The sequence below is a fragment of the Panulirus ornatus genome, chromosome 51, assembly GCF_036320965.1.
Source record: "Panulirus ornatus isolate Po-2019 chromosome 51, ASM3632096v1, whole genome shotgun sequence".
In the NCBI taxonomy this organism is placed as follows: Eukaryota; Metazoa; Arthropoda; class Malacostraca; order Decapoda; family Palinuridae; genus Panulirus; species Panulirus ornatus.
In genome coordinates this window covers 10492621-10509258 of record NC_092274.1, presented here as the reverse complement: position 1 = coordinate 10509258, position 16638 = coordinate 10492621, and the positions used below count along the sequence as shown (strand labels likewise).

Sequence of the window (16638 nt, the reverse complement as noted above, 5' to 3'; positions counted from 1 at the left end):
GAGTTGTGTGCAGGAGGGTGGATGTGCTGGAAATGAGATGTTTGAGGACAATATGTGGTGTGAGGTGGTTTGATCGAGTAAGTAATGTAAGGGTAAGAGAGATGTGTGGAAATAAAGAGTGTGGTTGAGAGAGCAGAAGAGGGTGTTTTGAAATGGTTTGGTCACATGGAGAGAATGAAAGAGGAAAGATTGACAAAGAGGATATATGTGTCAGAGGTGGAGGGAACGAGGAGAAGTGGGAGACCAAATTGGAGGTGGAAAGATGGAGTGAAAAAGATTTTGAGTGATCGGGGCCTGAACATGCACGAGGGTGAAAGGCGTGCAAGGAATAGAGTGAATTGGATCGATGTGGTATACCGGGGTCGACGTGCTGTCAATGGATTGAACCAGGGCATGGGAAGCGTCTGGGGTAAACCATGGAAAGTTGTATGGGGCCTGAATGTGGAAAGGGAGCTGTGGTTTCGGTGCATTATTACATGACAGCTAGAGACTGAGTGTGAACAAATGGGGCCTTTGGTGTCTTTTCCTAGTGCTACTTCGCACACATGAGAGGGGACGGGTTGTTATTCCATGTGTGGCGGGGTGGCGATGGGAACAAATAAAGGCAGACAGTATGAATTATGTGCATGTGTATATATGTATAAGTCTGTGTGTGTATATATATGTGTACATTGAGATATATAGGTATGTATATTTGCGTGTGTGGATGTGTATGTATATACATGTGTATGTGGGCGGGTTGGGCCATTCTTTCCTCTGTTTCCTTGCGCTACCTCGCTAAAACGGGAGACAGCGACAAAGCAAAGTAAATAAATAAATAAATAAATATTTTTTTTTCATACTATTCGCCATTTCCCGCGTTTGCAAGGTAGCGTTAAGAACAGAGGACTGGGCCTAAGAGGGAAAATCCTCACGTGGCCCCCTTCTCTGTTCCTTCTTTTGAAAAATTAAAAAAAAAACAAGAGGGGAGGATTTCCAGCCACCCGCTCCCTCCCCTTTCAGTAGCCTTCTACGACACGCAGGGAATACGTGGGAAGTATTCTTTCTCCCCTATCCCCAGGGATAAATAAATAAATATATATATATATATCTATATCTATTTTTTTTTTCTTTGTCGCTGTCTCCCGCATTTGCGAGGTAGTGCAAGGAAACAGACAAAAGAAATGGCCCAACCCACGCCCATACACATGTATATACATACGTCCACACACGCAAATATACATATCTAAACAACTTTCCATGGTTTACCCCAGACGCTTCACATGCCCTGATTCAATCCACTGAGCACGTCAACCCCAGTATACCACATCGATCCAATTCACTCTATTCCTTCCCCTCCTTTCACCCTCCTGCATGTTCAGGCCCCGATCACACAAAATCTTTTTCACTCCATCTTTCCACCTCCAATTTGGTCTCCCACTTCTCCTCATTCCCTCCACCTCCGACACATATATCCTCTTGGTCAATCTTTCCTCACTCATTCTCTCCATGTGCCCAAACCATTTCAAAACACCCTCTTCTGCTCTCTCAACCACGCTCTTTTTATTTCCACACATCTCTGTTACCCTTACGTTACTTACTCGATCAAACCACCTCACACCATACATTGTCCTCAAACATCTCATTTCCAGCACATCCATCCTCCTGCGCACCACTCTATCCATAGCCCACGTCTCGCAACCATACTGCCTTTATTCATTCCCATAGCCACCCCACCACACATGAGATAACAACCCCCTCCACCCTCATGTGTGCGAGGTATTGCTAGGAAAAGACAACAAAGGCCCCATTCGTTCACACTAAGTCTCTAGCTGTCATGTAATAATGCACCGAAAACACAGCTCTTTCCACATCCAGGCCCCACAGAACTTTCCATGGTTTACCCCAGACGCTTCACATGCCCTGGTTCAATCCATTGACAGCACGTCGACCCTGGTATACCACATTGTTCCAATTCACTCTATTCCTTGCACAATGTTCCATTTCACTCTATTCCTTGCACGCCTTTCACCCTCCTGCATGTTCAGGCCCCGATCACTCAAAATCTTTTTCACTGCATCTTTCCACCTCCAATTTGGTCTCCCACTTCTCCTCATCCCTTCCACCTCTGACACATATATCCTCTTGGTCAATCTTTCCTCACTCATTCTCTCCTTGTGACCAAACGACTTCAAAACAGCCTCTTCTGCTCTCTCAACCACACTCTTTCTGTTACCACACATCTCTCTTACCCTGTTATTACTTACTTGATCAAACCACCTCACATCACATATTGTCCTCAAACATCTCATTTTCAGCACATCCACCCTCCTGCGCACACCTCTATCCATAGCCCACGCCTCGCAACTATACAACATTGTTGGAACCACTATTCCTTCAAACATACCCACTTTTGCTTTCCGAGATAATGTTCTCGACTTCCACACATTCTTCAAGGCTCCCAGGATTTTCGCCCCCACCCCCACCCTATGATCCACTTCCGCTTCCATGGTTCCATCCGCTGCCAGATCCACTCCCAGATATCTAAAACACTTTACTTCCTCCAGTTTTTCTCCATTCAAACTTACCTCCCAATTGACTTGACCCTCAACCCTACTGTACCTAATTACCTTGCTCTTATTCACATTTACTCTTAACTTTCTTCTTTCACACACTTTACCAAACTCAGTCACCAGCTTCTGCACTTTCTCACATGAATCAGCCACCAGCGCTGTATCATCAGCGAACAACAACTGACTCACTTCTCAAGCTCCCTCATCCACAACAGAGTTCATACTTGCCCATCTTTCCAAAACTCTTGCATTCACCTCCCTAACAACCCCATCCATAAACAAATTAAACAACCATGGAGACATCACACACCCCTGCCGCAAACCTACATTCACTGAGAACCAATCACTTTCCTCTCTTCCTACACGTACACATGCCTTACATCCTCGATAAAAACTTTTCACTCCTTCTAACAACTTGCCTCCCACACCATATATTCTTAATACCTTCCACAGAGCATCTCTATCAACTCTCTCATATGCCTTCTCCAGATCCTTAAATGCTACATACAAATCCATTTGCTTTTCTAAGTATTTCTCACATACATTCTTCAAAGCAAACACCTGATCCACACATCCTCTACCACTTCTGAAGCCACACTGCTCTTCCCCAATCTGATGCTCTGTACATGCCTTCACCCTCTCAATCAATACCCTCCCATATAATTTACCAGGAATACTCAACAAACTTATACCTCTGTAATTTGAGCACTCACTCTTATCCCCTTTGCCTTTGTACAATGGCACTATGCACGCATTCCGCCAATCCTCAGGCACCTCACCATGAGTCATACATACATTAAATAACCTTACCAACCAGTCAATAATAAAGTCACCTCCTTTTTTAATAAATTCCACTGCAATACCATCCAAACCTGCTGCCTTGTCAGCTTTCATCTTCCGCAAAGCTTTTACTACCTTTTCTCTGTTTACCAAATCATTTTGCCTAACCCTCTCACTTTGCACATCACCTCGACCAAGACACCCTATATCTGCCACTCTATAATCAAACACATTCAACAAACCTTCAAAATACTCACTCCATCTCCTTCTCACATCACCACTACTTGTTATCACCTCCCCATTTGCGCCATTCACTGAAGTTCCCATTTGCTCCGTTGTCTTACGCACTTTATTTACCTCCTTCCAGAACATCTTTTTATTCTCCCTAAAATTTAATGATACTCTCTCATCCCAACTCTCATTTGCCCTCTTTTTCACCTCTTGCACCTTTCTCTTGACCTCCTGTCTCTTTCTTTTATACATCTCCCACTCAATTGCATTTTTTCCCTGCAAAAATCGTCCAAATGCCTATATATATATATATATATATATATATATATATATATATATATATATATTTCTTCTTTCACACACTTTACCAAACTCAGTCACCAGCTTCTGCACTTTCTCACATGAATCAGCCACCAGCGCTGTATCATCAGCGAACAACAACTGACTCACTTCCCAAGCTCACTCATCCACAACAGACTTCATACTTGCCCCTTCACTCCAAAACTCTTGCATTCACCTCCCTAACAACCCCATCCATACAACATTGTTGGAACTACTATTCCTTCAAACAGACCCATTTTTGCTTTCCGAGATAATGTTCTCGACTTCCACACATTCTTCAATGCTCCCACGATTTTCGCCCCCTCCCCCACCCTATGATTCACTTCCGCTTTCATGGTTCCATCCGCTACGAGATCCACTCCCACATATCTAAAACACTTTACTTCCTCCAGTTTTTCTCCATTCAAACTTACCTCCCAACTGACTTGACCCTCAACCCTACTGTACCTAATTACCTTGCTCTTATTCACATTTACTCTTAACTTTCTTCTTTCACACACTTTACCAAACTCAGTCACCAGCTTCTGCAGTTTCTCACATGAATCAGCCACCAGCGCTGTATCATCAGCGAACAACAACTGACACACTTCCCAAGCACTCTCATCCACAACAGACTTCATACTTGCCCCTCTTTCCAAAACTCTTGCATTCACCTCCCTAACAACCCCATCCATAAATAAATTAAACAACCATGGAGACATCACACACCCCTGCCGTAAACCTACATTCACTGAGAACCAATCACTTTCCTCTCTTCCTACACGTACACATGCCTTACATCCTCGATAAAAACTTTCCACTGCTTCTAACAACTTGCCTCCCACACCATATATTCTTAATACCTTCCACAGAGCATCTCTATCAACTCTATCATATGCCTTCTCCAGATCCATAAATGCTATATACAAATCCATTTGCTTTTCTAAGTATTTCTCACATACATTCTTCAAAGCAAACACCTGATCCACACATCCTCTACCACTTCTGAAACCACACTGCTCTTCCCCAATCTGATGCTCTGTACATGCCTTCACCCTCTCGATCAATACCCTCCCATATAATTCACCAGGAATACTCAACAAACTTATACCTCTGTAATTGAGCACTCATTCTTATCCCCTTTGACTGAGTACAGAATGGAAAAAGGTGAGAACAATGGAAGTAAGGAGAGTGGGGGAGGAATGGGATGTATTTAGGGAATCAGTGATGGATTGCGCAAAAGATGCTTGTGGCATGAGAAGAGTGGGAGGTGGGTTGATTAGAAAGGGTAGTGAGTGGTGGGATGAAGAAGTAAGATCATTAGTGAAAGAGAAGAGAGAGGCATTTGGACGATTTTTGCGGGGAAAAAATGCAATTGAGTGGGAGATGTATAAAAGAAAGAGATAGGAGGTCAAGAAAAAGGTGCAAGTGGTGAAAAAGAGGGCAAATGAGAGTTGGGGTGAGAGAGTATCATTAAATTTTAGGGAGAATAAAAAGATGTTTTCAAAGGAGGTAAATAAAGTGCGTAAGACAAGGGAGCAAATGGGAACTTCAGTGAAGGGCGCTACTGGGGAGGTGATAACAAGTAGTGGTGATGTGAGAAGGAGATGGAGTGAGTATTTTGAAGGTTTGTTGAATGTGTTTGATGATAGAGTGGCAGATATAGGGTGTCTTGGTCGAGGTGGTGTGCAAAGTGAGAGGGTTAGGGAAAATGATTTGGTAAACAGAGAAGAGGTAGTAAAAGCTTTGCGGAAGATGAAAGCCGGCAAAGCAGCAGGTTTGGATGGTATTGCAGTGGAATTTATTAAAAAAGGGGGTGACTGTATTGTTGACTGGTTGGTAAGGTTATTTAATGAATGTATGACTCATGGTGAGGTGCCTGAGGATTGGCGGAATGCGTGCATAGTGCCATTGTACAAAGGGAAAGGGGATATATATATATATATATATTCCTGGGGATAGGGAAGAAAGAATACTTCCCACACATTCCTCACGTGTCGTAGAAGGCGACTAAAGGGAATGGGAGCGGGGGGCTAGAAACTCTCCCGTCCTTGTATTTTAACTTTCTAAAAGGGGAAACTGAAGAAAGAGTCATGCGAGGAGTGCTCATCCTCCTCAAAGGCTCAGATTGGGGTGTCTAAATGTCTGTGGATGTAACAAATATGAGAAAAAAGGAGAGATGGGTAGTATGTTTGAGGAAAGGAACCTGCATCTTTTGGCTCTGAGTGAAACGAAGCTCAAGGGAAAAGGGGAAGAGTGGTTTGGGAATGTCTTCGGAGTAAAGTCAGGGGTCAGTGAGAGGACATGAGAAAGGGAAGGAGTAGCACTACTCCTGAAACAGGAGTGGTGGGAGTATGTGACAGAGTGTAAGAAAGTAAATTCTAGATTGAAATGGGTAAAATTGAAAGTTGATGGAGAAAGATGGGTGATTATTGGTGCATACGCAATTGTGCATGAGAAGAAAGATCATGAGAGAAGAGTGATTTGGTAGCAGCTGAATGAGTGTGTTAGTGGTTTTGATGCATGAGACTGGGTTATAGTGATGGGTGATTTGAATGCAAAGGTGAGTAATGTGGCAGTTGAGGGAATAATTTGTATACATGGGGTGTTCAGTGTTGTAGATGGAAATGAAGAGCTTGTAGATTTATGTGCTGAAAAAGGACTGGTGATTGGGAATACCTGGTTTAAAAAGTGAGATATACATAAGTATACGTATGTAAGTAGGAGAGATGGCCAGAGAGCATTATTGGATTACGTGTTAATTGATAGGCGCAGGAAAAAGACTCTTGGATATTAATGTGCTGAGAGGTGCAACTGGAGAGATGTCTGATCATTATCTTGTGGAGGCGAAGGTGAAGATTTGTAGAGGTTTTCAGAAAAGAAGAGAATGTTGGGTTGAAGAGAGTGGTGAGAGCAAGTGAGCTTGGGGTGGAGACTTATGTGAGAAAGTACCAGGAGAGACTGAGTAAAGAATGGAAAAAGGTGAGAACGAAGGAGGTAAGGGGAGTGAGGGAGGAATGAGATGTATTTAGGGATGCAGTGATGGCTTGTGCAAAAGATGCTTCTGGCATGAGAAGCCTGGGAGGTGGGCAGATTAGAAAGGGTAGTGAGTGGCAGGGATGAAGAAGTAAGATTATTAGTGAATGAGAAGAGAGAGGCATTTGGACGATTTTTGCAGGGAAATAATGCAAATGAGTGGAAGATGTATAAAAGAAAGAGGTAGGAGGTCAAGAGAAAGGTGCAAGAGGTGAAAAAGAGGGCAAATGAGAGTTGGGGTGAGAGAGTATCATTAAATTTTAGGGAGAATAAGAAGATGCATTGGAAGGAGGTAAATAAAGTGCGTAATACAAGGGAACAAATGGGAACTTCAGTGAAGGGGGCTAATGGGGAGGTGATAACAAGTAGTGATGTGAGAAGGAGATGGAGTGAGTATTTTGTAGGTTTGTTGAATGTGTTCGATGATAGAGTGGCAGATATAAGGTGTTTTGGTCGATGTGGTGTGCAAAGTGAGAGGGTTAGGGAAAATGATTTGGTAAACAGAGAAGAGGTAGTAAGAGCTTTGCGGAAGATAAAATCCAACAAGGCAGCAGGTTTGGATGATATTGCAGTGGAATTTATTAAAACAGGGGGTGACTGTATTGTTGACTGGTTGGTAAGGTTATTCAATGTATGTATGATTCATGGTGAGGTGCCTGAGGATTGGTGAAATGATTGCAAAGTGCCATTGTACAAAGGCAAAGGGGACAAAGGTGAGTGCTCAAATTACAGAGGTATAAGTTTGTTGAGTATTCCTGGGAAATTATATGGGAGGGTATTGACTGAGAGGGTGAAGGCATGTACAGAGCATCAGATTGGGGAAGAGCAGTGTGCTTTCAGAAGTGGTAGAGGATGTGAGGATCAGGTGATTGTTTTGAAGAATGTATGTGAGAAATACTTAGAAAAGCAAATGGATTTGTATGTAGCATTTATAAATCTGGAGAAGGCATATTATAGAGTTGAAAGAGATGCTCTGTGGAAGGTATTAAGAATATATGGTGTGGGAGGCAAGTTGTCAGAAGCAGCGAGAAGTTTTTATTGAGGATGTAAGGCATGTGTATGTGTAGGAAGAGAGGAAAGTGATTGGTTCTCAGTGAATGTAGGTTTGCGGCAGGGGTGTGTGATGTCTCCATGGTTGTTTAATTTGTTTATGGATGGGGTTGTTAGGGAGGTGAATGTAAGAGTTTTGGAAAGAGGGGCAAGTATGCAGTCTGTTGTGGATGAGAGAGCTTGGGAAGTGAGTCAGTTGTTGTTCGCTGATGATACAGCGCTGGTGGCTGATTCATGTGAGAAACTGCAGAGGCTGGTGACTGAGTTTGGTAAAGTGTGTGAAAGAAGAAAGTTAAGAGTAAATGTGAATAAGAGCAAGGTTATTAGGTACAGTAGGGATGAGGGTCAAGTCAACTGGGAGGTAAGTTTGAATGGAGAAATACTGGAGGAAGTGAAGTGTTTTAGATATCTGGGAGTGGATTTGGCAGTGGATGGAACCATGGAAGTGGAAGTGAATAATAGGGTGGGGGAGGGGGCGAAAATTCTGGGAGCCTTGAAGAAAGTCTAGAAGTCAAGAACATTATCTCAGAAACCAAAAATGGGTATGTTTGAAGGAATGGTGGTTCCAACAATGTTGTATAGTTGCGAGGCGTGGGCTATGGATAGAGGTGTGCGCAGGAGGGTGGATGTGCTGAAAATGAGATGTTTGAGGACAATATGTGGTGTGAGGTGGTTTGATCAAGTAAGTAATAACAGGGTAAGAGAGATGTGTGGTAACAGAAAGAGTGTGGTTGAGAGAGCAGAAGAGGCTGTTTTGAAGTCGTTTGGTCACAAGGAGAGAATGAGTGAGGAAAGATTGACCAAGAGGATATATGTGTCAGAGGTGGAAGGGATGAGGAGAAGTGGGAGACCAAATTGGAGGTGGAAAGATGCAGTGAAAAAGATTTTGAGTGATCGGGGCCTGAACATGCAGGAGGGTGAAAGGCGTGCAAGGAATAGAGTGAAATGGAACATTGTGCAAGGAATAGAGTGAATTGGAACAATGTGGTATACCAGGGTCGACGTGCTGTCAATGGATTGAACCAGGGCATGTGAAGCGTCTGGGGTAAACCATGGAAAGTTCTGTGGGGCCTGGATGTGGAAAGAGCTGTGGTGTCGGTTTATTATTACATGACAGCTAGAGACTTAGTGTGAACGAATGGGGCCTTTGTTGTCTTTTCCTAGCAATACCTCGCACACATGAGGGTGGAGGGGGTTGTTATCTCATGTGTGGTGGGGTGGCTATGGGAATGAATAAAGGCAGACAGTATGAATTATGTACATGTGTATATATATATATATATGTCTGTGTGTGTATATATCTATGTATACGTTGAGATGTATAGGTATGTATATTTGCGGGTGTGGACGTGTATGTATATACATGTCTATGTGGGTGGGTTGGGCCATTCTTTCGTCTGTTTCCTTGCGCTACCTCGCTAACGCAGGAAACAGCGACAAAGCAAAATAAAATAAATAAATAAACATATGTATACAGAAAACCTACCAATGTATGCTCATATATCCATTATTACTCATCTCAAAATGACAGAGTTAAATTATCATCATTTCAATCTATGTTCCTTAGGGCAAAACGTATTTGCCACCCAAAGTTTATTGATGATAAGTTTGAGAAGATATAGTCTATTGGTTCTAAGTTAAAGTACCCTAGATCTTTCATTAAATTAGCATAGAAATCATTTCATAAAGTTGAGCCCAAACCTCCCATTGACACCATGAATCTTTAAGTTCTTCCTTTTAATGATAACTTTACTTTACTTCCAATGTTGCGAAAATCCTTTAATGTAAATGTTGCCTTCAGCAACAATAATATGGCAGAAAATGTCTTAATTAGGAACTCACCAGAAAATTCTCCTGGGTGCATCTATAAAGTGCCATTTTGAAATTGTGATATGTTTTATGTTGGGCAGACTGGTAAGGATCTTTCTGTTAGACTTAAGCAACGTAAATATAGTATAAAAACAGGAAGACAATCAAATGCCTTGTTTAATCACATCAAAAACTAAGATCACTGTACTGAGTGGAGTGATGCCTTCTCAGCTATTAACTCTCACTAAAATATAATTGAATCTTCTAACATTAATACACAAAGAATTATAACCTTAAATCAGTGAAGGTCTATACAAATTGGATAATTTATTGCAGATAAGATTTGTAAACAATTCACCTCCTTGTCCATATAAGTTTACGACATGCTCATTGTCTGTCTTGGGCAACCACATGTTTACCAAATGGCATCCTAGCTACGTCTCTTCACTGTATATTAACTGACTATCATTTCGCTCTTGTGTCTCCCCGATGATGTGATTATCACACGAAAGTGCACTTGGGAACTTATCATGTTTCATTTATCCCTGGGGATAGGGGAAAAAGAATACTTCCTATGCATTCCTCATGTTTCGTAGAAGGCGACTAAAGGGGATGGGAGTAGGGAGCTAGAACCCTCTCCTCCTTGTATTTTTACTTTCTAAAAGAGAAAACAGAAGAAGAGGTCACACAGGGAGTGCTCATCCTCCTCAAAGGCTCCGATTGGGGTGTCTAAATGTAGGTGGAAGTAACCTAGATAAGAAAAAATGAGAGATAGGTAGTATGTTTGAGAAAAGGAACCTGAATGTTTTAGCTATGAGTGAAACGAAGCTCAAGGGTAAAGGGGAAGAGTTGTTTGGGAATGTTTTGGGAGTAAAGTCAGGGGTTGGTGAGAAGACAAGAGCAAAGGAAGGAGTAGCACTACTCCTGAAACAGGAGTGGTGGGAATATGTGATAGAGTGTGATAGACTATGATCACTGTATTGAATGGAGTAATGCCATCTCAGTTATTAACTCTCACTAAATATAATTGAATCTTCTAACATTAATACACAAAAAATTATAATCTTAGTATTAGTGAAGGTCTATACAAATTGGATAATTTATTGTAGATAAGATTTGTAAACAATTCACCTCCTTGTTCACATAATAAGTTTATGATACGCTCATTGTCTATCTTAGACAATCACTTGTTTACCAAATGGCATCCTAGCTAAGTCTCTTCACTGGGTACCAACTGACGGTTATTTCGCTTTTGTCTCCCTGATGATGTGATTTTTACACGAGAGTGCACTTAGGAACATGTCATATTTCATTTTCGCCAAGGACTCAGGAATATATCTATATTTATTTTTCTATTTTTTATTTGCTTTGTCGCTGTCTCCCGCGTTTGCGAGGTAGCGCAAGGGAACAGACAAAAGAAATGGCCCAACCTACCCCCATACACATGTATATACATACACGTCCACACACGCAAATATACATACCTATACATCTAATTGTACACATAGATATACACACACAGACATATACATATATACACATGTACATAATTCATACTGTCTGCCTTTATTTATTCCCATCGCCACCTCGCCACACATGGAATAATATCCCCCTCCCCCTCATGTGTGCGAGGAAGCGCTAGGAAAAGACAACAAAGGCCCCATTCATTTACACTCAGTCTCTAGCTGTCATGTAATAATGCCCGAAACCACAGCTCCCTTTCCACATCCAGGCCCCACAGAACTTTCCATGGTTTACCCCAGACGCTTCACATGCTCTGATTCAACCCACTGACAGCACGTCGACCCCGGTATACCACAATGTTCCAAAATCAATCTATTCCTTGCACGCCTTTCACCCTCCTGCATATTCAGGGTCCGATCACTCAAAATCTTTTTCACTCCATCTTTCCACCTCCAATTTGGCCTCCCACTTCTCCTCGTTCCCTCCACCTCTGACACATATATCCTCTTGGTCAATCTTTCCTCACTCTTTCTCTCCATGTGCCTAAACATTTCAAAACACCCTCTTCTGCTCTCTCAACCACGCTCTTTTTATTTCCACACATCTCTCTTACCCTTACATTACTTACTCGATCAAACCACCTCACACCACATATTTTCCTCAAACATCTCATTTCCAGCACATCCACCCTCCTGCGCACAACTCCATCCATAGCCCACGCCTCGCAGCCACTATTCCTTCAAACATACCTATTTTTGCTTTCCGAGATAATGTTCTCGACTTCCACACATTCTTCAAAGTTCCCAGGATTTTCGTCCCCTCCCCCACCCTATGATTCACTTCCACTTCCATGGTTCCATCCGCTACCAGATCCACTCCCACATATCTAAAACACTTTACTTCCTCCAGTTTTTCTCCATTCAAACTTACCTCCCAATTAACTTGACCCTCAACCCTACTGTACCTAATAACCTTGCTCTTACTCACATTTACTCTTAACTTTCTTCCTTCACACACCTTACCAAACTCAATCACCGGCTTCTGCAGTTTCTCAAATGAATCAGCCACCAGAGCTGTATCATCAGCGAACAACAACTGACTCACTTCCCAAGCTCTCTCATCCACAACAGACTGCATACTTGCCCCCCTTTCCAAAACTCTTGCATTCACCTCCCTAACAACCCCATCCATAAACAAATTAAGCAACTGGAGAAATCACACACCCCTGCGGCAAATCTACATTCACTGAGAACCAATCACTTTCCTCTCTTCCTACACGTACACATGCCTTACATCCTCGATAAAAACTTTTCACTGCTTCTAACAACTTGCCTCCCACACCATATATTCTTAGTACCTTCCACAGAGCATCTCTATCATCTCTATCATATGCCTTCTCAAGATCCATAAATGCTACATACAAATCCATTTGCTTTTCTAAATATTTCTCACATACATTCTTCAAAGCAAACACCTGATCCACACATCCTCTACCACTTCTGAAACTACACTGCTCTTCCCCAATCTGATGCTCTGGACATGCCTTCACCTTCTCAATCAATACCCTCCCATATAATTTACCAGGAATACTCAACAAACTTATACCTCTGTAATTTGAGCACTCACTCATATCCCCTTTGCCTTTGTACAATGGCACTATGCACGCATTCCGCCAATCCTCAGGCACCTCACCATGAGTCATACATACATTAAAAAACCGTACCAACCAGTCAACAATACAGTCACCCCATTTTTTAATAAATTCCACTGCAAAACCATCCAACCCTCCTGCCTTGCTGGCTTTCATCTTCTGCAAAGCTTTTACTACCTCTTCTCTGTTTACCAAATTATTTTCCCTAACCCTCTCACTTTGCACACCACCTTCACCAAAACACCCTATATCTGCCACTCTATCATCAAACACATTCAACAAACCTTCAAAATACTCGCTCCATCTCCTCACATCACCACTACTTGTTATCACCTCCACATTAGCCCCCTTCACTGAAGTTCCTATTTGCTCCCTTGTCTTATGCACTTTATTTACCTCCTTTGAAAACATCTTTTTATTCTCCCTAAAATTTAATGATACTCTCTCACCCCAACTCTTATTTGCCCTCTTTTTCACCTCTTACACCCTTCTCTTGACCTCCTGCCTCTTTCTTTTATACATCTCCCACTCAATTGCATTTTTTCCCTGCAAAATTCGTCCAAATGCCTCTCTCTTCTCTTTCACTAATAATCTTACTTCTTCATCCCACCACTCACTACCCTTTCTAATCAACCCACATCACACGCTTCTCATGCCACAAGCATCTTTTGCACAAGCCATCACTGCTTCCCTAAATACATCCCATTCCTCACCCACTCCCCATACCTCCTTTGTTCTCACCTTTTTCCATTCTGTACTCAAGTCTCTCCTGGTACTTCCTCACACAAGTCTCCTTCCCAAGCTCACTTACTCTCACAACCCTCTTCACCCCAACATTCTCTCTTCTTTTCTGAAAACCCATACAAATCTTCACCTTCGCCTCAACAAGATAATGATCATACATCCCTCCAGTTGCACCTCTCAGCACATTAACATCCAAAAGTCTCTCTTTCATGCGCCTATCAATTAACACGCAATCCAATAATGCTCTCTGGCCATCTCTCCTACTTACATACGTATACTTTTGTATATCTCGCTTTTTAAACCAGGTATTCCCAATCACCAGTCCTTTTTCAGCACATAAATCTACAAGTTCTTCACCATTTCCATTTACAACGCTGAACACCCCATGTATACCAATCATTCCCTCAACTGCCACATTACTCACATTTGCATTCAAATCACCCATCACTATAACCCAGTTTTGTGCATCAAAACCACTAACACACTCATTCAGCTGCTCCCAAAACACTTGCTTCGCATTGATCTTTCTTCTCATGCACAGGTGCATATGCACTGATAATCACTCATCTCTCTCCATCAACTTTCAGTTTTACCCATATCAATCTAGAATTTACTTTCTTACACTCTATCACATACTCCCACAACTCCTGTTTCAGCTATAGTGCTACTCCTTCCCTTGCTCTTGTCCTCTCACTAACCCCTGACTTTTCTCCCAAGACATTCCCAAACCACTCTTCCCCTTTACCAGTGAGCTTTGTTTCACTCAGAGCCAAAACATCCAGGTTCCTTTTCTCAAACATACTACCTATCTCTCCTTTTTTCTCATCTTGGTTACATCCACACACATTTAGGCACCCCAATCTGAGCCTTCGAGGAGGATGAGCATTCCCAGCGTAACTCCTTCTGTTTCCCCTTTTAAAATACAAGGAGGGGAGGGTTTCTGTCCCCCCGCTCCTATCCCCTTTAGTCGCCTTCTACGACATGTGAGGAATGTGTGGGAAATATTCTTTCTCCCCTATCCCCAGGGATATAAATATATATATATATATGAAGTCTGTTGGGGATGAGAGAGCTTGGGAAGTGAGTCAGTTGTTGTTCGCTGATGATACAGCGCTGGTGGCTGATTCATGTGAGAAACTGCAGAAGCTGGTGAATGAGTTTGGTAAAGTGTGTGGAAGAAGAAAGTTAAGAGTAAATGTGAATAAGAGCAAGGTTATTAGGTACAGTAGGGTTGGGGGTCAAGTCAATTGGGAGGTGAGTTTGAATGGAGAAAAACTGGAGGAAGTGAAGTGTTTTAGATATCTGGGAGTGGATCTGGCAGCGGATGGGATCATGGAAGCGGAGGTGGATCATAGGGTGGGGGAGGGGGCGAAAATTCTGGGGGCCTTGAAGAATGTGTGGAAGTCGAGAACATTATCTCGGAAAGCAAAAATGGGTATGTTTGAAGTGGTTCCAACAATGTTGTATGGTTGCGAGGCGTGGGCTATGGATAGAGTTGTGCGCAGGAGGATGGATGTGCTGGAAATGAGATGTTTGAGGACAATGTGTGGTGTGAAGTGGTTTGATCGAGTGAGTAACGTAAGGGTAAGAGAGATGTGTGGAAATAAAAAGAGCGTGGTTGAGAGAGCAGAAGAGGCTGTTTTGAAGTGGTTTGGGCACATGGAGAGAATGAGCGAGGAAAGATTGACCAAGAGGATATATGTGTCGGAGGTGGAGGGAACGAGGAGAAGAGGGAGACCAAATTGGAGGTGGAAAGATGGAGTGAAAAAGATTTTGTGTGATCGGGGCCTGAACATGCAGGAGGGTGAAAGGAGGGCAAGAAATAGAGTGAATTGGAGCGATGTGGTATACCGGGGTTGATGTGCTGTCAGTGGATTGAATCAGGGCATGTGAAGCGTCTGGGGTAAACCATGGAAAGCTGTGTAGGTATGTATATTTGCGTGTGTGGACGTATGTATATACATGTGTATGGGGGGGGGGGGTTGGGCCATTTCTTTCGTCTGTTTCCTTGCGCTACCTCACAAACGCGGGAGACAGCGACAAAGTATAATATAAAAAATAATAATATATATATATATATATATATATATATATATATATATATATATATATATATATATATATACATATGGGAGCGGGGGGCTGGAAATCCTCACCTCTCTTTTTTTTTTTCTTTTTTGATTTTCCAAAAGAAGGAACAGAGAAGGGGGCCAGGTGAGGATATTCCCTCAAAGGCCCAGTCCTTTGTTCTTAATGCTACCTCGCTATCGCAGGAAATGGCGAATAGTATGAAAAAAAAAAAAAAAAAAAAAAAAAAATATATATATATATATATATATATATATATATATATATATATATATATATATATATATTTGCTTTTCTAAGTATTTCTAAGTATCCATTTGCTTTTCTAAGTATTTCTCACATACATTCTTCAAAGCAAACACCTGATCCACACATCCTCTACCACTTCTGAAACCACACTGCTCTTCCCCAATCTGATGCTCTGTACATGCCTTCACCCTCTCAATCAATACCCTCCCATATAATTTACCAGGAATACTCAACAAACTTATACCTCTGTAATTTGAACACTCACTCTTATCCACTTTGCCTTTGTACAATGGCACTATGCACGCATTCCGCCAATCCTCAGGCACCTCACCATGAGTCATACATACATTAAATAACCTTACCAACCAGTCAACAATACAGTCACCCCCTTTTTTAATAAATTCCACTGCAATACCAGCCGGCTTTCATCTTCCGCAAAGCTTTCACTACCTCTTCTCTGTTTACCAAATCATTTTCCCTAACCCTCTCACTTTGCACACCACCTCGACCAAAACACCCTATATCTGCCACTCTATCATCAAACACATTCAACAAACCTTCAAAATACTCACTCCATCTCCTTCTCACATCACCACTACTTGTTATCACCTCCCCATTTGCGCCCTTCACTGAAGTTCCCATTTGCTCCCTTGTCTTACGCAC

At 42.2% G+C, this 16638-nt stretch overlaps 1 protein-coding gene across 1 annotated transcript in view; it reads right to left on the bottom strand.

Moving 5' to 3' along the window:
• Positions 1-16638, bottom strand: part of LOC139764751 (protogenin-like) — a 1310239-nt gene that overhangs the window by 427316 nt on the left and 866285 nt on the right. The window lies entirely within an intron of this gene.